The 24,047-nt window shown below is 46.4% G+C and overlaps 1 long non-coding RNA gene across 1 annotated transcript in view; it reads right to left on the bottom strand.

The window, feature by feature from the left end:
* Positions 1-513: 513 nt before the first annotated feature.
* The window catches only part of LOC139056393 (uncharacterized), an 81,548-nt gene continuing 58,014 nt past the window's right edge, over positions 514-24,047 (bottom strand). Inside the window, exon 3 of the long non-coding RNA XR_011512336.1 lies at positions 514-575. This is a non-coding gene — a long non-coding RNA (uncharacterized lncRNA). The remainder of the gene's footprint in view (positions 576-24,047) is intronic.

Raw genomic sequence — 24,047 nt, 5'->3', positions numbered from 1 at the left:
AACTATAGTCGCCAGTTCCTTTCCTTGTATTTGTGCTGACAGATTGTTCCCTCATTTCTCATCGTCTTTTCTACCGCTTACAGATCAGAGCCCAGTTCAGAGCTCACTGGACACTCCATCTAGTTAACCCCTCTGCCTTTCATCTTATTTCTCTTTCTCTCTCTTTTCGAAAAATCAATCCTAACATTAACGACATTCACATTATAAGGTTTAATCAAATTGAATCTCAGCTTGGACAAGCGAAACTTCTTGCCGTCTTTGACAGAAAGCTGTTGTGATAGCGATACTATTACCATTTCGTCTCTAGTGAAAAAAATTATGGGGTTTTACATGCCATAAGCACGATCTGATTATAAGGCACGTCGTGGTGGAGGATTCCGGAAATGTTCATTTCTCGTCACGCTTGTGTCTAAGCTCAGGCGTTCATCATCGTAAAGTATGGCTCTGGGGTTGTAATACGCGCAGTCAGCTGCTCGAGGCCCCTAGAAAAGGCGAAACAGCACTCACTTGTTCGGAGTACAAATGCTGCGTCCGAAGCTTGTGGTTTTCTAGCCAAAAGGGTGTACTTGCACCGTCTGCACATTTGATAGTACAACCTAAGTCAGGCTAAATTCATTCATTCATTCATTCATTCATTCATTCATTCATTCATTCATTCATTCATTCATTCATTCGTTCATTTTTCGTTCGCTCGTTCGCTCGCTCATTCATTCACTAATTCGTCAATCATCTATTCGTCTCTCAAATTCACAAATTTCGGTCATTGCGCTATGAAAGGGTGGGCTTTTTTTTCTATCTGAAATATTTTTGATCGAAGCCTTCGTAGATACATTACTGAAGTGAAAATGATTCCACTCTTTCGCTGTTTGAACAAAGAAATAACTACTTAAGGTAGGTTGTAGAGCGAACTGGTGCGGGGTATAAGACGCACTTACGATGAATCGAAACAAAAATTCTGTGGAACCCATCTCACGATGACTGCCGATGGTAATGCCTATAGCATTGAATCAATGTAGCGACACAACATATTGCCATCGTCGAAGCGAGTTATGTATGAGGCGTGTAGTGCAGTGGAATTCTTTTGCGCTTCCCTACGAACACTCAGTGCCATCTAGCGACGCCGCCGCTAAGCCTGCGCCTGGCCTCCAAAATACGTAGCACGTCGGTGCGTGCGAGCGCTGAGAAGCGCTTCATGCGGCAACTGGGCTCTTTCGCGCTTCTTTCTGGATACGCTGCGCCGTCTAGTGGCACTGCCTAGGAGCCCGCGCGTGGCCTCCGAGACGAGAAGCGTGGTGCGCCGGTGCCTGCAAACCCTGAGAATTCTTCCCTCGCTTGCCACACACTCAGTGGCACATACTCAGTGACCCAAGTTGGCGAGAGGTTCATTGAAAAACGGAACATACCCAGTGCATTAACGGTGCAGCTCGCTAAAGCGTTGGCGTGAAAGGCGTTAATTGTAGATCGGTACACACTCAGTGCATCTGTGGCGCAGCCTGCTAATGCGTCGGGTTGCTGTGATTGAGGGATCCTTGAGACGTGGGTTTGATTCCGCTCAGCATCGGAGAACTTTGAGGAACATTTTGCGTTGTTGTAGAGCAGCACATTATTAGCGGGACACACCTAGATACCCAAGTTGGCGTCAAAGACCTTTATTAGAGAGTGGCAAGCACCTACTGTCACGTACCCAGTGACCCAAGTTGGCGTCAAAGGGGTTCATCGAAGAACAGCACAGGCCGAGTGGCACATACCCAGGGCTCCAAGTCGGCGTCAAAGAGTTTCTTTAAAGGAGCGGTACCTGCCCAGTCCCGCATCTACAGGGACCAATATCGGCGTGAAATAGGTTCGTTGAAGAACGGCACGTATGTATACTCCGCGATACAAGTTGGTCCGACGGTTGGTTTCGAACCCTGTCCCCTCAGAATAGCGACCCGATGTGCTACATATTCGACGACTGACTACCCAGTGACCCAGGTAGGCAATAAAACGGTTAGATAGATAGCCCCCGAATAGTCCGTGAGTGCCCTAAAAAAGCTAACGCAGTAATAAAAGTTTATCGTTGCTGAAAGCTGGTTGATGTGCATCTGGCCTCAATCCACGCCTCCTGTTTCACCCTACTTCATAGCGGATGTAATGTACACAGCCAGATGTCTTTGGCTTTGGAGTGTGGCGACCGGAGTCGGCCACCCAGGTTTGGGGAATTTAGGGACGTGACTTGGGGATCTGATAATACCACGCGTAGACCCACAGGAAGAACAATGGCTGTGTGCGCGCTATGAAAACGGTGATCTTTGACAGCTAAGGTGAAGTGTGTTCTAAACGTATGGCCATGGATGTGGTTGATAATTGTGGAGGTTGTTCGACGCGGCGTCACTTTAATTCCGGCTGCAGAGTCAAAACTCGACAGAACAACGTGCGTAGTGTACTGTGTTCTACTTTAGTCTTTAGATTTGTCCTGTTGCTCTTCCTTTCCTCTTTCCTCCCCTCCTTCCTATCTTTCATTTCTGTGTTGCTGTCACCTCCCTTCAGAAGAGTAGGCAGGCGTTGTGCCCCTTCCGGTGGCAGTTGCCAGCCGGCTCTTCGCTTTCCCTTTCCTGTTAATTGTGTATATGTGTTCAAAACAAATAATAATAATAATAATAATAATAATAATAATAATAATAATAATAATAATAATAATAATAATAATAATAATAATAATAATAATAATAATAATAATTTCATGCCTATGTATGTAATTGGGTTGTATTGTTCTTGCGCTTTGTTACAAAACTTTTTTTGTTGCTCGATGTTATGTAATATTCGCAGATTTATTTGAACTCTTTGTGCATGACTGACCGTCATCCTGCTGTTTTGCCAACTGTAAAGGGGTCGAGACCTCCTCAAGCTGCTCAAGCTTTTAGTCCCGTACTCCTCCTATTCCAAGGGAAATGAAGTTGATTGATTGATTGATTGATTGATTGATTGATTGATTGATTGATTGATTGATTGATTGATTTCGAAAGCTTCATGGCTTGTGAGGAAGCCATGAACCAAAAATACAGCGAAGGGAGTGCGTCAGCACGGTCGTGTTCGTATTGAGATGATTCAATAGATTCCGTGCTTCTGTGAATGCGCACATGTTGACATTTAGTAAGTGCTTGATGAGCACCTGGTGAAACTGCTGCCACCTCGAGAATGAGAATGCTGTAAGCGTGAGCGTTTGCTAGTTTCAACAATTCACATGTCCCTTGCCCCGTACGCCTTTTCCACCTTTAGTCAACTAACTCTTCACAGAGTACAAAACTCTTCTAATGTCACTGCACAATAGCCTCATTATGCGTGAGTATTGTCAGGAATACTGGCTCGGACTTGTTTAAGAGCTATGCAGATAGATGTCCAAAAGACACGTATACATATAGCAGCTTTAGTGGCCTCGTAGAGAGTAAAAGAAAGTGCTTGCACCGCTCTGTTAGCGCAGCGATGGCTCAAGTTACATGTGCGCAATCATGCGTCACCTCGTATCGATCTGATTACGTCTTCATGTTTATGCGTGCTTTTGCCGTTGTTGATGTTGTCTGATTATACATATTTTGATAATCTGAAGACAGCTTTTTATACATACTAAAGATGACGGTCATCCCGCGGCGTAGTTACTTTGTAATTTGGTACAGACTACAAAGCGCCAATAAATCTGGGCCCGCAATACAAAACTTTTCTTAAGTGTCTTCGGCAATTGGCAAAGAAAACGAGAAACAGCGAAGTCAAAAGCAAGCAAGCGTGCAAGATGAAAAGCAATTGCCGCAAATTTCAGGCGCCTAGATCTGTATCGCCATCTCTTGTCGATACAAGGAACTAAGCCTAGTGTAGCGGCAGTTTCAAACGCAAGTTGTGGCTTTGAATAGGTAGGCAGGTCAGAAAGTTCGGCCACCCTATACAGTGATGCACTGTATAAGCATAGGCGCTGTCGTTTTGTATCTTCCTCGAATAGGAAGAGCGTACAGTCGCGTCACTACATAGAAAAATTCATATGATACAAGCTGCACACAGATAAAAAAAAGGCATAGAAAGAGTTTTAAAAACAACGGCACATAACTAGGACACTACCAGCAGACCAATTTTGACGTATTTGCTAACGTGGATGGAAAAATTTATTGCATTTTGTAAGATCGTAGACATATCAAATATGCAAAAGCAAGTGAGGTGCCCAGCGAGGACCTCTGTAACATTTAGGGAAAACAGATTATTCATCGGAGCTACAAGCACGTGTACCGATGGAGAGAAAACCCTTAAATTTTATCATTCCTTTTAGTGCTTCAATTAACAGTGGTATTCTTAATTTAGTGTTTATTGATATAATTACTGTCTACTTTTGCGGAAGAGAACAAGAATCCATGACTGTTTTGTTCATTTGGTGTATTCATCTATGGAAATGTTTTCACACGTGTAGTGAATGTTGTTTTATGCATCCATTATACAGATATGTGTGTTCTCTTTGCCATTTCACAGGGGGCGCATACTTCGTAAAACCTGTGTTGCTTTTTGTTTGCGTTCACTTGAAATAAACTTGAATTGTTGCTTGATGTTGCACATTCAGACTAGGGCCCATAATAATGACTACATCTACACCTCAATTCGCGCCTTTCCTAACTATGTGATTCATTTTCTCGTTCAGGTTTCCTCGAGGATCCTTACTTCTAGGCACTTGTCCGTTTCTTTCACATTCCTCTGAGGTGCCAGAACATGTTCCCCTCCTTCGCTTTCCAATCCCGCCATTATCCACAGTCACTCCATCGCCGGGATGCGTTAAAACTTTTGTACAAAGAAAAATTGTGTGTGAATAACCCCTTGCCTGAGCACAAAACATAACTTGTCGCTGAAATATGAAGCAGCTTCCAAATGATTCATCACGGTAATCAGTATGCGTGCCGATTTGCACAGACACCTTAATTGTTATAAATGTGATGACGCAATATCTCGTGATTTGGGAGACGTATATCAGATACGAAGGTAGGGCGACATGCGTATCAGGGCTGCATAGTGCACTAAGCGAAGGTTCTCTGACCAGAAACAATAAAAGGATTTGTGAGGCGCCATGTCGCGCTAGTATTCCATTTTTTTGTGAATATGCTTTCTAAATTCTCGCGGTTTGCTCTTTCTTTTTGCTTTTTCGTATCCTCCGTTCGAGAGTTACAGAGAGAGAGAAATGGGATGAGAAAGGCAGGAAGGTTAACCGGAAGAGCTTCTGATTTCAAATAATTAAAAAAATTTGTCCCGTGTGCTAGTGGTCAGGGCTCCTCAAGTTGTTCTCACAGCTTTTACCTGTCCTCCTCGTAACTTTTTTCTTGTTGCGGAATAAATTCCAATTCAATTTAATTCAATCCGATTTGCTACACTGAACTGGGGTAAGATGAAAGGGAAATGAAAGACGGAAACAATAGCGTAGAGATAAAGCAAACGTTCGAAAGAAAAAAAAAATAGAGGAGGTTGGAAAACTTGTGAGAACTATAGTCTCTCTGATAGGCCATTCAAACGCAATAACTTCAAGAGTACACGACCAACTTGTGGTGTGAGAACTGTATGGTCTGGCGTTCTAGGACTGTCTGCCCCGAAAGCGGCTTCGGTTGGAAGTTTTCGAGCAGTCCAGGGAGCTATAAAATACGACCCCTTGTTCGGTTTGTTGAAAAACAGCGCTCGCAATATGTTCGGCGTGTTCCATCCGTATGATCGGCTCTAGTCGAGAGCGATGTTTCATCGACAGCGCTGCTCCGGTCGGCTCTGATATCTGGACAAATTATGGGCACATGATGCCCGCTGCCGCGGCGGCTACCATGACTGCATTACAACATGGCAGCTTCCAGGCAGACCGCTTAATTCAATTTGAATTTACCTTCGGTGCTTGCTATACGTCGGGGTAGCAATAAATAAATAGTAAATTCTGCCATCATTTAGATTCATGTTACGCTGAAGTCAAAGTATTAGCGACAAAGTATTAGTGACAGCTAATGTCATGAGACCTAAAATTGCTACGGAGCGCAAGTGATGTGATTTCGATCTTCCAGGTGGCACCACAGTAGTCGTACGCCTTAGTCATGCGTTGGTGATGTGGAAAACTCCAAAAGTGTATTTCTTCGTTGCAAAATTTCTACGCTCTACGTGAGCGATGGCAGTGTGCTAAAACACTGATATCATGGCATGTCTATATCACGGTTCCATGGAGGGGTGGCGCAGGCGTAGCATGGTAACGTTACTAACGTGCCCCCCTCCCCCAAAGCTAAAACGATATAATGGCGTTGCACTCCTCGTTTGTGCGTTGAACGTCACCTTTTTGTGGAATGTCGAAATGCACAAAAGACAACACTGTATACATAGTCGCACAAAATGCGGAAGTCGTTTTTGTCTCCGTACCCGGCGCTCTCGCGTCGCGATGTCGTTCTGGAATGCTGTAGCGCGTTCAGCTAAAGCGCTGACAAGGTCAAGCTGTTATAAGCGATGGCAGTGTAGAGACGCCATGCCATATATTTGTGTTTGTGGTGCTGCTTCTTACTATGACCACCACTACAATATCCTGTGCCTTTATATATCGGTTTGTCAGCAATAAAACTCATTTGTTAGTCACCACTCGTGGCATCAGTATTGCGTTCTTGTGTCTTTCGTCCATTCTGCGCTCTCAACGCTACTTCGGAGTACTTGGGTGAAGTTGGCCTGCTCATATCACCTGCTAAGTCGGCTGCAATAGCATATCACCCTAAAGAACGCGCTCGTCGAACAATGAGCCGACTGTATCTTGACGAAACGCCTATAAACTGGGTGCGACAACACCGTTATTTGGGGTTAATTGTTGATGATTTGTTGGCGTCCTGCCGTTAAATCTGTACGACGCAAATCGCACTCCCTACGAGATAAAAGGCTAAACGAGATAAAACAGTTTTTTAAACATGCCGTATAACATGACAGAGACACCTAGCATCTAGAGGGGGCAAGTTCCCATCGTTTCGGTTGCAAGAGTCCGCCATAGTTCGGATGTGAAGGGACTCTAGATGTAGACGCATGGCTCGATTGCTTTCTTTCGCAATCACGTGATATTGCGGTTCATGATATTAGCTGGGATGAGGCACGTGTTGATTTTCATCCATCAAGAAGAGTTACGAATTAAACATAGCTGTCTTGCATCCTCTGATAGACTTATTTGGGTACAATTTTTCCCACGGCAATAAAACTGCTGAATGCCTGGAAACACCGGCCTGTTAACCGTGCAATAATTTTTAATGCGATTGGAATTCTTTGGGACTTCGCCCATTTTGCGGTATCTATATGAGCTCTTTCATATACCCAGTGACCCAAGCTGTCAACTAGCTTGGGCCACTAGGCATGGGCTGGCTGCAGCGCTGTCTTGCCGAACAGACAACTTGAGCCACAGGGTATGTGCGCGAACAAACCACTTCGTCACTGCGTGTGTAATACTTGGTACGTGCCTATTCTTGATCAATCTCCGAGAATATATACGTAGCAAGGTGACGCAAGATGTATGTAGCCTTCAATTATATTAAAGTTAAAACGCCCCATCTGCAAAAGATACCTCGATCCGCGTCCATCAGGGCTGCTGGATGGGTAGTCATCGCAAGGAAGTTGCAGCCAGGGTACTAGGGACAGAGTGGGCTGCTAAGGAGTTTCCGCTGGGATGCAGTGATCAAAATAAGATATACTGTGTCGTCGTATATCATTTGGTCTTGTGGTTGGCCGCGATATCGCCTCTTCGCGTGTCTGCTGACATGCCCATACGGTTTCGTGATTCACGGATGTCATGGGGATATAGCATGCGGATGCAATATTCGATATAATATTCATCATAACATACAAAATATATCATCAGAAATTACACACCCACCATAAGATTTCTAATCGCGTTAACATTACCGATCTCCAACGGATAAATGCGCTGCCAATATTTTCGTCCTAAGAGCGTTCTTCTTTATCTGTACCTTCGACTGCACGTGTTTATTTCGTACGACCTTTCTTTTTTAGCTATTTACTCACTTCTGTTCCTCCGGAGCCGTGGTTCTCCCAGCGAAAGCCACCACCATCAGTTTCAAGACGTGTCACCCAATGACACCGACGGCTGCGGAACTTGCAGCTCTTCGCGCTGCACTTCGTCTTGTCAACCAAGAACAACCTCGAAGAGGGTCAATATTCAGTGACTCGAAGGCAGCCCTGCAGTCTATGCTATCAGCCCTGCGGCGTGGACCACGCGAACAACTGGAATTCGAAATTAGAAAAGCAATCCACACCTTGACTGAGAAAGGACATCACGTGACATTTCAGCGGCGTTTAAGTCACTGCGGTGTCATAGGGAACGAATACGCTGACAACGCTGCTCGGTTGGCTCTTCAAGGCGACGAAGAGGAGCCGATACCGTTATCAAGGACAGATGCCGCTAGAAAACTCCCAATGCTCATCCGTGATATCACGTTCTCCTTGCGGACCGCAGGAAGTTTTCGAAACAACCGGCTGCAGAACCTAGACTCCTCTCTACGTTTTTGCATTCCAGCTGGCCTCTGCCGTCGCAAAGCTACCCTGCTTTGTCGAATATGGCTAGGGGTGGCCTTCACTAAGTCCTTTGCATTCCGAATCGGATGGGCCGACGACGCCTCGTGTGATGACTGTGGTGACGAGGAGACTCTTCACCACCTTCTCTGTGACTGTCCTCGCTACAATACACAAAGACGATCGCTCGAAATCGCGATAGCGCGATTCGACCAAAGACCTCTAACAGAGGAATTTGTTTTAGAATGCCGAAATCACAAACCATCGCAGCGGAGCGCGACGAGGGTACTGTTGCAGTTTTTAAGTGCAACAAAATTGGACAAGCGGCTGTAGACTGAACAGATGTTTATAGTGCTGCAAGTGCTACTGTGCTGTGTGGTGACGGTTTACGGCGACAGTATTTGACTGTGACTGTATATCTATGCGCCTTTCTTTCTTTACCTCTATTTGCTATCACTTTACCTCCCCCTCCCCTCTCTCCCCAGCGTGGGATAGCAAACCGGATCTGCTCATCTGGTTAACCACCCTGCCTTTCCCCTTTCTTCTGTCTCTCTCTACTCACTTCTGCGATGGCCCTGCTAAAGGGCTTTTATACATAACAATCAATCAATCAGTAAATAAATGCAGCACATTCAACGAGTTGGAATCTATATACTGCTAAGCTTTGTGTGAGTATGTACAAAGTTGAAACACACACACACACAAGCTCGGGTGCACACAAAATTATGTCGAGCCTTCTTCTAAGCTGAGTTGCTAACTGCTAGGGAGTACGACGGGTGCCTTGAATGCATCATGGTGTCAGAGGCTGCATGCGCATACGTACGTAGTGCAATTCGAATCCATTTCATCCGCAAGAAGCGTTTACTTTCTCATTACCTTGGAGTCGCGGATGCGCAACTTGGCAAACTTTCTGGTTATTTCTTTCTCTTTTTTTTTTCTTCTGTCAACCGCACGGCCGGCGCCACCGCTGTCGCGGATGGATGGTTGCTATGAGCGTGCCCTTTGAAACGGGGCGGTGGGTTGCGCCACCAAGCTCTTCGTATTATTTTGCCTTATGTCTTACCTATCTTTAGAAAAAAAGAAGAATTCCCAGCATCAAACCTTCTGAACCACTATTGGGAACTTTGTTTTTGTACGCCTCCGTTGTTTGTGGCCGCCCTACATTCCTGCCGTTAAACTTCCAATCGCCTCTTACAAACTCAATTGCGAACATGTTTACTTTCCCCCTGCTATGTCTGAAACCAAGGGATTCAACAATTTATCTATTTTGTAGCGAAGAAGTTGCTTCGGGAGCATCGGGAAGCTCCGCGGAGGCGAGCGCCATCTAGAGGTGGTGCAAGGAATCCGGCGGCGTGCCCGGCGCGCCTACTCCGCTGTCATTGGTTGGACTATTTGGCAAGAGAACAGCGAGGCCGCAGCTCCCACGGTCACGAAAGCCGGCGAAGTTCGCAAAGACTCGCTTTTAAAAATAAATAAATAAATAAATAAATTGTGGCATGTTTTAATTAACAAGCCAGAACGATACACAGGCAGGTCTGTTTAGCTAGCGTCAGGCACCGAGCGCGCGAGATTTTCCTCGAACAAGGCGTTGAGGATGCGCTAGGAGCACACTTTGCTTTCCGATGCGCCCGAAGCAACTTCTTCGCTACAAAATAAATAAATCATTGAGCCGGTGCCTCGGTGTATCGTGTCGAAAGCAGGCACCCTCAAGTGGGCTTTCTACTGACTGTTCATCGCCACTTTCAGTGCATTCGCGATTAACTGAAAGCTCAACAACAAACTGATACTTTGCCGGAGCAATGGGCGGTGTATTTATCACAGCACGTAGTCGTTCCATTTAATGGCGTGCCGGACTAATGAGCAATTCTGAACGAAGGTATCTCTTCGAGTGCGGGTTAAGGAAAGAGAAGCGCTCTGCTTATCTCCCAATCCGTTGCGTACCCTGCGGATAGAAATCAGCCTTGTGCCTCCCTTCCTACATGACTCGCGGGCTAAGCAACGCCGTCACTGAGGGCAGCAGGCGCATCGACACGCGCGCGTATCCGCCTCGTATTGTCTCCAGCAGGGCAACCTCACTCGAGGCGCTTGATCCGCGAGACAACCTGGCACTGGCGCCGCCCTCCGAAACGCGATCGTCGATTACGCTCGAACAAGTATATGGCGCAGCGTGGCCCTCGGGACACCGCAAACGACCTGCAGCGGCGGCGGCGGCAGCCCGCACACGGCCTTGGATCGCCGTCGCGCACATGCGTTCGTGCCCCGTGGCCCAGAGGCAGGGAGGCCCGGCGGCGGCGCGCCGTGGCGCCAGGGGCGCAATTACGTATGTTGCCCCGTTGACGCGAGCCTGTCAGCGTGGCCGGCACCGCGACGCAGCACTTCAAAGGAAGAGCGCCCATGCGGGTCGGCCGCCGCGGCGCCGCGTGAGAGCCGAAGAAAGCCCTGCGCGGACGCGCCCGTGTTACTCCACGCCGGCGGGAGCAACCTTTCGGCGGAGAAATATGATAATTGTCGTCGGACCCGAGCGCGCCGGGTCCGGCAGCCGCTGCCCGGCGCCGCCGCCAGGGGTCCGTGGAGAGCAGAGCGCCTCTAATGGTCGCGAGACGGCTTTAACGGGAAGACCGGACAGCGCGCGGTTCAACGTCACGGCGCGTGGTAAACGGCACCCGAGGACGTCCAGTGGACGCTGCTCTGGAGCACGCCTCTGCTCCGCGCTCGAAGGCCGGGCGGCTTTTTTTCGGAGCCCAAATTGCGACAAATAGCGGTTCTCCTTCGCGCGCGCGGCTGACACCGCGCGACGCAGCTCGACAGCGAGAGGGAGAGCAGCGGCGCGCGAGCATCGCGGTAGCCGAGCCTCCTCCTCTTTTCTCCTCTTTTTTTTTTTCTGCAGGTGACAGCCGCCATGGGAAAACGAGGGGGGGGGAGGGGGGTGCGAGTCGAGAAATCGAATTGCTAAAGGCCATTTGCCTGGCGCTAATTAACGCCACAAAGGGAAAGACCGCGCGTGCGCTCCGCCAGGCCTTAATTGCATTTTCTAGCTCGCAAGGGTTCTGTGTTCCACTTCGCTCAAGCGTGATTGACCACCGCCCCGAGAGGGCCCGGCAGCGAAATGGCACCTATAATTCCAACCTTTCAAACGGACACGTAAAAGCCTGCAGTATAGCGCTGACACGCAAGCAGAGATCGTTTGCAAAGAAAGCCTCCACGCTAACACGGACACTAATTACCTGCGTGAGACAAGAGCTGCATGGAGTGGATCGAAGCATGAGTAGTTCGCTTTGGCTTATTGCGGTCATAAACGTTGCGTTGCCCTGAGTGTAAGGGAAGAAAATAAAATATATCAACCAGCAAAAGGGGTTAAGCGGGCATAAAATGTCAAATACATCTGATGTCAAGAACAAAATTCTATCTAGAAAAAATAGAGCTTTCGTTCTGCCAATACTATGTCACTGACTGCGCGATGTGCTGATAGGCCAAGTGGTATTTTTTTTATATTAGAATTTCTTGTTTAAGTGTGGTTTCAGCAAAACCATGAGAGCATCTTACTTTATGACTTTTGATTAACTTATGAACACGAAACCTGCAGCCCGTGACCGTGCACACTTAAAGAATGCCATAACACAGATGAAATTAGATTTTGGTATGGTGTTAATGACAAGGAGGAAAAGTTTTTAAATATCCCTGCTTAAATCTAATAACGAGTTACTCTGAAGACATTCCATCGTCGCAACAAGGAGAAGAGATAACGGAAAGGTCCAAACACCGCTTCAAGAGAGCAGACAGCCAGTTACGATGTATGTGTATAGATTACATAAGTAATTGTGCTGAAGAATGCCATAAGTGCGTTTTCACACGCTTTTCTTTCAGACTATAGGAACCTCAAATCACAGAAAAATTATTTGTGCCGTAAATTGATGTAATTTTTATTCTGGAAAACTTCATTGGCCCGTAGCCCAATCCTGAAAACATGCAACAACAAAAAAAAGAAAGAAAGAAAGAAAGCGACGACGGAGTATCATAGAGCAGAATTTTGTTATAATTCTTTTACTTGTACTAAAACTAATATTCAGAAAGTCCTTACTCTATATAAAGCTCTTTATCAGAACAGATATCCGCCATGTACGTTAGCTATCCAAGGTCAAAGCCGGCCAACGGCTAAGTGTTCTTCGCCATTGGACGAAGACTACTATCGAAAAGCTTTATGAATTTGGCACTATTCATTTCACCCACCAAACCTAACAGGCGGGACCTGCAGTAGCGGCGGGCACAGCTTCGTGTGAGCAGTGACGAAGGGCAAAAGGAATGGAAAATAACAAGGGGCCTGAATCCAAAATGTTATCATAAGTGATCGTAAGAACTTGTAAAATCGTGAGATTGATCGTGAGATCCCAAGATCACAAAGTGATCGTCAGAATTCTTAATAAGGCGATCTTTGCCATTAGCCCGCCACTTTCGCCAATATGTCCAGCACCAGGATTGGCTGGAATTCGCACTTACGAGCAATTCTACCGTAAGAGCTTTCTGTGAATATGGGTCAAGAATCGGAACAAAACATGGATTATGAACTCACAGTCACGAGTATATTGCACTAGAGCTGTTTATAAGAATATATGCTAGCCAATCATGATCTCGGAGAAAATAATAGCGAAGGCGGTCAGCCGATGGCGAACACCACGTACGAAGGAATCGTTTCGTGAATTCAACTCCTGGTCCCGTATCCACAAAAAAGATCTTAAGCTATAATTGCTCCTAAGGGTAAATAACATGCAATCGTGACGCTGGACCTGTTATTGAAGATGGCTGGGTATTGGGAAACAGCCTTTAAGAAAACAAAAAGAGCTTCGCGAATTTGGCTCCTGGTACCGTATTCAAAAAAACTTCCGTAAGAGCGTCTACTTATGGGCCAACGTTCGAGTGCCCAGCACTTAAGATAGCGGACGGTTCGGCCAGCCCCTCTAGCAACCGCGCGCAGCACTTCACGACCTGACATTTCTTGCATACCAGCCACTGTCCGCAACGCCGGTTACAGGCTACGGCTATTTCCTTTGATGGGCGAAACCTTTTCGCGAACAGAATTTATATTTGCTAAAACATGGCGCAGTTAACATTCGTAACACAGTGAAATCAACCCAAAGTCATTAATTTTTTTCCCCAAGAATTGCAGGTATCAAAAGTGGTCGTGAGATTCAAAGGAGGAGGCAAAAATAAATTTTCCGATTACCGCCCGTTTCTATATTACCCTTATTTTCTAAAGGCTTTGAAAAAAAGAATAATGACTAGACTAGTTCGCTGATATATTCAATTTAATCGACGTCGGTCAATTTGGCTTTCGGGGCGGCAGTTCCACAGAACTTGCAATTTCAACTCGGAAATAATTTTTTTAGAACGTTTCAAGAAGAATCAATCGGTATTTACACAGACCTTTCCAAGGCGTTTGATCATCTGAGTCATCTAACTTTACTAAATAAATTACAGCTGTACGGTGTTGGCTGTTTTCTATTAGATATCATGCATCACATCTCATCAGTCGTATGCAAAGAAATAAATGGTCATTTATCCTCACACAAACCCGTAAATACAGGAGTTTCTCAAGATAGAATTGTAGGTCACTTACTATGTAATTTTCATATTAATGATATAACACATATATGTCTTATATGTCTGATACGCAGATTACACAACGCTGCTGTTACGTTCACATAATTCCCCCGAGTATAACTAACGAGGTAAATAGCGTTCTCCAAATTCTCAGTAGCTGATCACTTTGAATTCATTATAAATAAATGTAAACAAACCAAAAGCTGATCTATTTTTACTCCCCCAGGTAAGCTTCTCACTAACGGATACCCTGGTTTGGGAAATTCCGCGATAGAAAGTGTCCACACCATCAAAACTCTAGTGCAGTTTCACAAAGATTTGTCTTGGGATATACATGTCATCATCATCATCATCATCATCATCATCATCATCATCATCATCATCAGCATCATCCTGGTTACGCCCACTGCAGGTCAAAGGCCTCTCCCATACTTTTCGAACTACCCCGGTCATGCACTAATTGTGGCCATGTCGTCCCTGCAAACTTCTTAATCTCATCCGCCCACCTAACTTTCTGCCGCCCCCTGCTACGCTTCCCTTCTCTTGGAATCTAGTCCGTAACCCTTAATGACCATCGGTTATCTTCCCTCCTCATCACATGTCCTGCCCATGCCCATTTGTTTTACACATGTCAACCACCGCATTTCTCAGACTTCCAAAGCAACAGGTGTACTAGCAAAATCACATTTCTTACTCCCTGCGAGTACAAAACTCCAACTACATCATGTATTATTTTTACTCTCAAGCAAGCTACTGTTTTCTTGTCTGAGGCACCATGGCAATAACAAATAGGTTGCACGTATTAGAAAACAAAGCCATCCGTCACGTAGCTGGGCAACACTGCAAAGCACACACCGCACCACTTTTCTCACGTTCTCGCATAATTTCTCGTCACAGCTTCTACGCGTACCATTTAATTAGCCCCGAGAGATAAAGAAAAGCCTGAGATTTTCTGATGGAGCCCAACGTTCATTAGCGGAGCTCTCTCTAAAATAAAAACACGCTCATACCCATCCCGAAATACCGACAACTGGATTATACCATACACAAGCTTAATTATGAGCGAGATGTTATGCCACAGGCTTCCGAATCTTTTCGACTACCTGCTGGAAAACGAAATAGATATTGCATCTACAAGTAAGAAAGCACTGAGAAAGTATTTCGTGTCTTTTCAGTATAGCATATACCTGTGAACAATTCGATTTCTCATGTTTTTATTTTGATGTGCTTCTATAGCAGTTTTTTCGGTGAATTATAATTAAGCATATTGAGTGTGTTTCTTTATGTCAAAAATAACATGTAATGTCATGCTGTCTGCCTTGTAAGGGGGCCCGAATGCCCGTCAAGTGAACAAGAGAGAGAGAGAGATGCAACTGAGAGAAAGGCAGGGAGGTTAACCAAAGTTAAAACCCCCGGTTTGCTACCCTGCACTAGGCGAAGGGAAAGGGGAAGTAAAGACGGAAGGAAGAGCGCGACAAAAATAATAGCGTGAAAAAAATGAAGAGCGACGGAATGGGATCATTATAGTCTTTCTAATAGGCGAGTCCCAGGTAAAAAGGTCAACAAAGCTTTGACCGACTTTCGGTGCCACGACAGTTCATGTCGTCAAGTGAGCAAAGATTCAATGTTTGTTCAGGTTTCTTCCATTTTTTCGATGCGAAAAAGTGAATAAAAGTGGAATTAAAAATTGTAATATGGTACGAAAAATTTGGGAGACTTGACAGATAGTGTAAGTTGATCGATACTTTATATTGGCTCTGCACTTGTTTCAGTTAAATGTGATTGCGTGTGACTCTGTTTAGGCCACTGACAATAAAGTTTAAAAAGTTCTTTCAAAGCTTTTCGTCCGCTGCCTGCAATATCTTTGTCTTGCGATTTCAATTCTGCAAAAAAAAAAAGAAAATGTGAATTTCCTTCACATTAGTGGCACGATCACCGCAGCTGTAGGCAAAGGCGGCAATCATTTGCACGAGTGAAATTTCACGAAAACGGTCTCTGGTCCTTCGCGGGTCCAGCTTTGCACGCGCAATATTGCACGCGCATGGCACCAAGCGAAAACTGGTTTAGGGTCACGCTACGCTAAATCCATAATTCCGTGCCGAGAGCATTGACAATTCACGAAGTGTGTGCGCACTTCTCTTATCATCATCATCATCCATCCCAGTACTTTCCCTCCCCTTCCCCAGTGCAGAGTAGCAGACTAGAGCGCACTAGCTCAGGTCGACCTCTCTGTCCTTCCTATCAATAAATTCTATTCAATTCAAAGTGCGCGCGCAGGCAGGGTTACATGGTGTTGCTGTTGGTGCGCAACATTATATGTCAAGATACAATGGTTTCTTTAGGTAACGGCGTGCTCTGCATCCTTTTCCGTGGAAGCTCAACCGGTCGCGCAGGCGCCCGAGACGCGCTGTCGAGTGCGTGGCCGCGAAGGACACCGACCACGAGCGCATCGCCGTCGGGCGCAGGCGGGAAGGAAACCGCGGCGCGGCCGGAGGCCTGTCGCGTGCAGCAGGTGGCCCCGTCGCGCCGGGGGCGGCTGCCGGAGACAAGCCGATAAGTGGTCGTTGGTCCGCGATGGCGCTGCGCGAGAGGAATGGTGGTGCCGCGGATCGCGCCACCGGACGGACCGGCCAATGCGACCGAGAGCCAGCGGGTGACGCTAATTGAGAAGGATGAGCGGGCCCGCAGCGCTCCGCCCGACCGCAAATGAAGAAATATGCCGATGAGATGGTCGCCATAACTATTCATTTGCGGTCTCGCCGGCCGAGTACTTTGGCGCCGGTGCCGGAAAACTCGATTGCGAGGTTTCGGGACCTAGTTACGGGGAATAATTGAAGCGTCCAGCTTACAGACTCCGCCGGCGGCAGGCTCGTGTGGGAGGGCGGAGCTGCTCGTCAACGCGCTGCTCCATCTTGGGCTCGGCGGAGGGGCTACCAACGGCTGAGACGGTATTTCGTCACTGTCCGTGCGTTCACCATGGAGATTTAAGAGGACACAAAGAGAGAGAGACAAAATCAACAACAACAACACGTCAGTGTTCTAGGTTCGCGGCAATCTCGTTATATCTACGCTGTCGGTAACATCGGAGTGCCGGCAGCATTTATTCTTAGTCACAAAGGAGCCCAATTTAACGAATACTAGGGAATCACTAGCTGTAAGGTTAGCAGATTCCATTTGTGTATTTCAGAGGCTATAGTAAAAATGTGAAAGGAGGCTTAGAGAGCAGCGTGAAATGAGATACACGGATTTGCTTTTTAGAGTTGTGTCAGCAAAAAAAGTGGTTGGTTACTGTTGAAAACAGTGGTCAGACATCTGTTTATTTAATTCCACGCCCTGAAAGGTGCCGATTATTTCGTGCTGATATGATGGACTTGTGATATTTCCACGTAATTGAGCGATTTACGCGTGCGAAAAGTACACCCACTTTAAGCATTTGCCTATTGTCAAATGTCACGCAACCGTCGTATCTTTTCATCTTTATTGTTTCTTTCATTAAATAAAACACAACTTTAGTTCCGGTATGTGAGGACAAACGTGTCCTCACAGATACATCAATGACAGACGTCAGCACGATGGTCGATTTTTACCCTAGGCTTACGAAATAATAAAAGCTACCATTGATTTCCCAAAGGATCACCTACGGGAGCATTACTATTTGGCATTCTACAAGCTACGACATTTCTGGCCGAAAGTGCATACAGTAAAGACTGGATGATCTACTCAGATCTAATCCAAAGCAGCTCTGGAGACACTAATGTCATGCCTTTTTCGCAGTAACAATTTCTCGCTTGGCGACCACATTAAGAAAATATACAGGGTTTTCCAGCTAATTTTAGCCAGTTTAAGAACATATGAATACCCCGTTGCTGGACAGAGCCAAGGTTATCTTGTTTGCCATCGCGTGGAGATACTCGAATTATTTTTTTTTTCATCCCGCCTAATTAGATAACTAGTCTTCCTTAACTAGTCAACTTCTCAAATATTATAATTAGATGAAAAGCGTCAATGAGAAAATTGGAGAGCAACATGAAAAACTCCCGATACAACTTTCTGTTGCTGAATACGTGATACATAAAAGTGTTTTTCCGAGCGTGAAAAACGCAAGAAAATTTCCGCGCGAGTGGCCGCTCGAGACACTTTGCGTGTATTCGCGGGCTTCTTTCACGCTTGAAAAACCATTTTAATGTAGCACGTATTGAGCAACAGAAAGCTGCATCGCGGGAGTGTTTCATGTCGCTCTACAATTTCCTCGTTGACGCTTTTCATCTAATTATAATATTTGAGATGTTGAACAATTAATTAAGATTAATATAGCTAATTAGGCGTAATGAAAAAACAATTTAAGTATCTCCAAGCGACGGCAAGCAAGATTGCTTTAGTTCTGTCTAGCTACGTGGCATTCGCATATCTTTTGAGCTGTGGCTAAAGTCAGCTGGGACACCCTGTATACCGGGTGTTTCAGGGAACATTTTCAAAAATTTTTTAAACGTTGCCTGTGGCGGATAGCACAATTTTAGTTCATTAGCTGGTCTACTCGAAGAGGTGGACATTACATGCAAAAAAATAAAATGAAATGCATAACCGATAATTAACATAAAAATCACTAATTGTGTTTTTACTAATTACCTTATGGTCCATGCTGCAATTTACAAATTCTAGCCCCGGAGTTCGTGAGACGGATTCATTGAACTAATTCTCAAAATGACACCAGTTTCAGTATACTAATTCCCGAACGTTGCGGAGAAATGCATAGGCGTTTTCGGCCTCTTGTTCTGACTTCAAGCCAAACTTGAAACGTGTGTGTAAAAAAGCGCCACGGCATTATTTTTCACTGGTTACTGAGGATGCCTTGCAACGATTAACCGACAAGGCTATACTCCATTATTACACATATAGGCGCATTACGTTCCAATTCCATGCTCAAGGACACATGCTTCAAGGCAACTTAGCCATATGGCACGCACAAATTAATTAGCCCCATGGACTAGGGAGTACATAGCGTCTTAGACTGCACATCATGAACTATTCGCCACAACTGCGAGCTCCACCCACTCTTGTCTGAGGTGAGGCGCCATTGCTGTGTTCGCTATGGTTATAGGAGTTAGCTTTACGAAAGCGTGTTCTTAACTCATTAGAATGGCTGACAGTTCTGCATGCAATGTCTGCGGCTGCGAAGAGTTCACTGACCGTGCACCTGTTGCGCTACACGTCCCCGATTGCTGAATTGTCACTCTCAACGAGCGCAACAGTGCTGTTCAAAAAGCCCATAAAAAAGCGTACTCAATTCAATTTCCTAAGAAATTTTAACTGAACTGACGTTAACTTTCTAGCTTCAACTCGGTGAACATGAACAGATACAAGATATGATTCTGTAATATAACGGGATCGTGGATGTGAAATAGTTCCCCACGGGCATTCTGATACTTTCTATCGACAACAGCGGCTGCAAGTGTAATGAGCACATATCGCAAGCCGCCGCAGATGCTATGTAGTGATCTCGCTGTGCGGTATGCTACGAGTCGGTTACGTCATTGTGGCGCTGCGCAGCAGCGTCATTCAGCGCTGGAAGAAAAAAAAAGAAAATGAAGAAATGCCCGCCACAAGCGCCATGCATCTATAGGCTGCTTGCGAAAACTATCAGTCGTTCCCGAGAATCGATGCAGGACTCTTTGAGGACTGGCAATTCATGCGCGGTCAAGCGCTGCTTTTGCCTCATTGCGGGAATTAGCGCTTGGCAACACATTAAGCAAGCCGCGCAGGGGCGCGCCGATAGCCCCACGAGAATTACGCGACAATAACTACGGTCGGGTCCGCGCGCAAGGATCCGCCTTTTTGTTTTGACTTGACGCCAGACCCCGCCTGGAGGTATTCAGGGTGTTTAGAGGCCATTATGTAAAGATATAAGAAATTGCGCCGGTACAAGACACGGATCTGCGTTGAAACGCGACGGCCTGTAGCGCGTCGAAGTGGCCCGCACTTATCCCAGATAATTGCCATCCATCCGAACGGCGCTGTTTTACATACGGGTCAGGCGGAGTGGGAAGGTGAGCCCTCGACAAGACAACACCAGGAGAGTCCAATAAATGCCCTATTGCCAGCACCAATGGTAAACGCAAGGAATGCCAGCTAATGACAAACTAATGCGGCATTTATAGGCGTTTCGTCGAGACGTGTTTCCGCCTGCGTTTCGATGCACCGACCATAATAAGACGCGCGCACGTCGGCTCGCAGACGAGACGCCAGTCAGGACAGGTCTGTCGGCCGGGTGACGATGGTGCGATCATCATTCGACAGGTTTCGTTTCTTACTCGCCGCCGAGGCAGCTGGGCAAGGCAGAGAAGCTCGTGAGCCAGCCGCATTCGTGTACGTGCACTGCAGTATTCGAGGCGTATATACGAGGAAGTTGCGTTCGGCGGGGTGCGCCTCGGAGGACACTAAGGTCGGAGCACGCCCACATACATCGCTTGTTCGGTGCACTAACTTTGCAGGACGCGCTATTCGGCCAACATAGCCGCGGGCTCCTTTTGGGTTCACATGTGTCCTGGACGCTCTGCTCCTATAATGTTGCGCCAAAGTGCGGACATGAATAATCTGCATCAGCCCTTCCATCTAGCGGGCTTTACGGGCGCTTTGCGTCACCTTGTCGATGTTCCGTTCGGTTTGCGGAGCAAGCCTGCACCCCAGTGTGCAATAGAAGAAAAAAAGAAAAAGAAAGGAGTAGAGCGGAGCGTCTTGCGTCGAAACGCCTGCGTGTGTGTCAAGATGCCCCACACTCGCCAGCAATGGAAGTTACGACGCCATCAGCTCTACTTTCGAAGCTTTTCGCTCTGAGCAGCTACACATGCCCTCTGGCACGCACCATAACAAGAACATCCTAACCAGCGTGCAGCGAAAACATCCGCGCACACGGGCGCTGCTTTAAGACCGCATGAAAACGCGCCACTGCCTAGAGCCCTCATACTGATTTCCCTTGGCGCAGAGCCGTAATCACTGCTCCGTCGGTCAAGCGACCACTAAATCAATAATTGTCACTTATGCACTAGTCCCTTCCTTAACCTCGCCCCCTTCCCCCTTCCGCCATAAAGAAGAAAGAGAAACGACACTCAAGAGCAGCAACATTAATTGGGAGTCCGCGTCTTTTCAGCCCAACGCAGCGAAGATTCTTGGACAGGGTTATGGCGCGTTTGGGCACCCGTCATTTGCCACGCGCCACCGAGGGCCTGGTCGCACTTACGATAAGTCGTGCGAAGCGGGGGAAATGAGATCGATAGTAAACGGCAACAATTAAGGCACGTTCCGCCTCAAGATTGCGCTTGCTTCTTCGGAGCATTAGGCCCACCGTCGAGAAAAAGAGCACCCATTTGCGCCCCGGCCCAGACGAACTTATTAACTCAAAGAACAAAAAGAGCGTTCACTAGAGTGTTCGACAGAAACAGCAGCCGGACAGCACGAGATACGATCTGTGCGAGCGCAAAGTTTAGCTTGAAGGAAAAGCAAGTCGTAAAATACGCGCACGCACGCGCGCTGCAACCGCCCGACGGTCTTCGAGGAATTCTGCGGGGGCAACCACCGCCGACAGAGAGGAGGGGTGCCGTTAGGTCCGTGTCACCAACGGAGCTGAAAGAGATTTACTCACGGAGACGATGACAGCATGCGGGAAACCATGCCTATACCAGAGGCGCTAGCGAGGCCGTGCGTCAGTTCAACGCCGAAGCAAAGAAAAATCGAAGCAGCAGCCGCGGCAGACTTAGTTCATGCTTCGCTTCCAGCGCTTGTCTTTCAGCAAGAGGGAACTGAGATAAGGCAAGTGTATGCAGGCGCAAACGCTGAGCGCATACATCGAGACTCCTGCTTTAGCTGCCATCCGAGTGGCTCCTTTGCCTTAGAGGAGAGCTCTCCTGCGAGCTCACTTATAAAGAAATCACACACACACACACACACACACACACACACGTATATATATATATATATATATATATATATATATATATATATATATATATATATATATATATATATATATATATACACACATATATATAGATAAACAAAATAAACAACATTGAATATTTGTAGCAGTTAACTTGCTCTGGAAGCGTGCGCTCGTCAGAGACCATGAACACGTCATTTCTTGTCTGCGGTTTTCTGCATGATGCAGCCGCGTTAAACTCAGCGACTGATTGTATTTACTGAAATTTACACCCGTACTGCCGCAAGCGTTCGTCACCGCCATACTTTCTAAAGGAGAGCACGAATGCCACCAAGCTAGACTCAAGAAATATCAGTTTTGTCTAATGAAAAAGTTAGATTTTACGAAACTAAAGCACTTGCCATTTGTGAATTTCTGGGTGTATCAACCTGAAACATTGCAGGAACAAAATCTGGAGTAGAAGAAACACGTTGAAGCAATTTCAGTGCTGCTTGAATCCTTGAATGAATATACAGAGCACAGCCTCTGCGGTTAGCATAAATTGTTGAAATACATTGCTATAGGTTCAGAAGTACTCATTTGAGAGCGTTAACTGTAAGCGGTCACTTGTTAATTCAACGCTGTTGGCGCCTGCACAAAAAAAAAGAAGAAAAAAATGGGGCACCGCGCGGGAAGCGCAGGAGGCGGTGAAGGTCCCAGAGGATCCGGAAACACCTCCTCGCCGGAGAAAAGGCTGAGGGTGTACATGTACAACAAAATAAGGAGCGCGCTACGTACGGGCATATGTGGCTTCTTAGTCCCGAGCTTTGCTTTGCTTGAACTTGGGTTGTCATTCTGTAAGGTCCTGCGAGTCTGTCAGTTGTTAAAGGCAGAGCCAGAATACACGACGTTGGCCGTCGCGATGCTGATGTGGTCGGGATGCGGGTGACCCCATAGGGTCAGCCGTTTGTTAAGCAATTTTAGCTCCATAGTTCACCGACTGCAGTGAGAATATCCCTTCGTATGCGAGTCAGATGTTCTAGCCACGGCAACACGACATTTGCGTGTAAGTGATGGGTTTTACAGCTCACTCCAAGACATATCATTAAAAAATAATAGTTGTCTGCGCTAGAATCGGAAGCTCTCACTGCCGAGTCGAGCGACGGCGTAGGAAGGCGGAACATCGCAGAGGTCGACCGCTGGAAACCCTCGAACAACGTCAGGGTCGTTTAAAACGGGTTGACCGAAGCACAGTCTTTGTCGAAAAGTTAAATGTGAAAAATTAAAATGTCTCGTTGTGAAACGTTATCTCTTAACGTGTAACAAGATTTCGCGAATTTTTATTGCGCAAGCACATTTCGGCGATTTCGTTACTTTGCCAGATTTCGCGTTATCGTTGCAGAGCAGGATTTGCGCTCTCACAGCTCCCGCCATTACACCTAGTTGCCGTCTTATGCGCAGTGAGTCCTGTAGTTTCTTTTCTTTTATTTATTTTTTAGCCTTAATTTCATTACAATCATGACCCCACAACTAAAGAACCTGTATAAGAAAAAGCGGAACGCGGGCTGTTTGACCAAGCACGTGACCAATTGTCTACCGTACGCTCGGGAAGATGAGATGGGGAAAGAAAGACGAGAAATAGGAATAATAATAAAACTAATGAAGAGGTAGTCAGTGTGAACGCACACGCACAAGACAGTTCGCTAACATTCCCAAGCGTCCGTACAGTCCACTAGCCGCCAAGAAGAAGGGCTTTAGTGCTCTCGAAGACTCGCCCTGTAGCAGCTGATAAACTTGCAGTATGCAAATAGCTTACGCATGAGAGGCAGGGTGTAGAACCAAAATTTTTTTCGGGTTTGGTTCTAGTTGGGGTTGATCCTTTTCGGTTCGGTTCAGATTCAGCTCCGGAATGAAAGCAATATAAATCCGTACCGGTTCGGAGCTTTTTGAACCGGTCACTTCAGGTTCAAACAGGTTCAAAAAAAAAAAAAAAGCATTCCCGCGCGTCCGGTTTACGAAAGAA

The sequence above is a fragment of the Dermacentor albipictus genome, chromosome 1 (assembly GCF_038994185.2).
Source record: "Dermacentor albipictus isolate Rhodes 1998 colony chromosome 1, USDA_Dalb.pri_finalv2, whole genome shotgun sequence".
Lineage (NCBI taxonomy): Eukaryota > Metazoa > Arthropoda > Arachnida > Ixodida > Ixodidae > Dermacentor > Dermacentor albipictus.
Note: the sequence above shows the minus strand (reverse complement) of the source record. Positions and strands in the feature narration are given on the sequence as shown.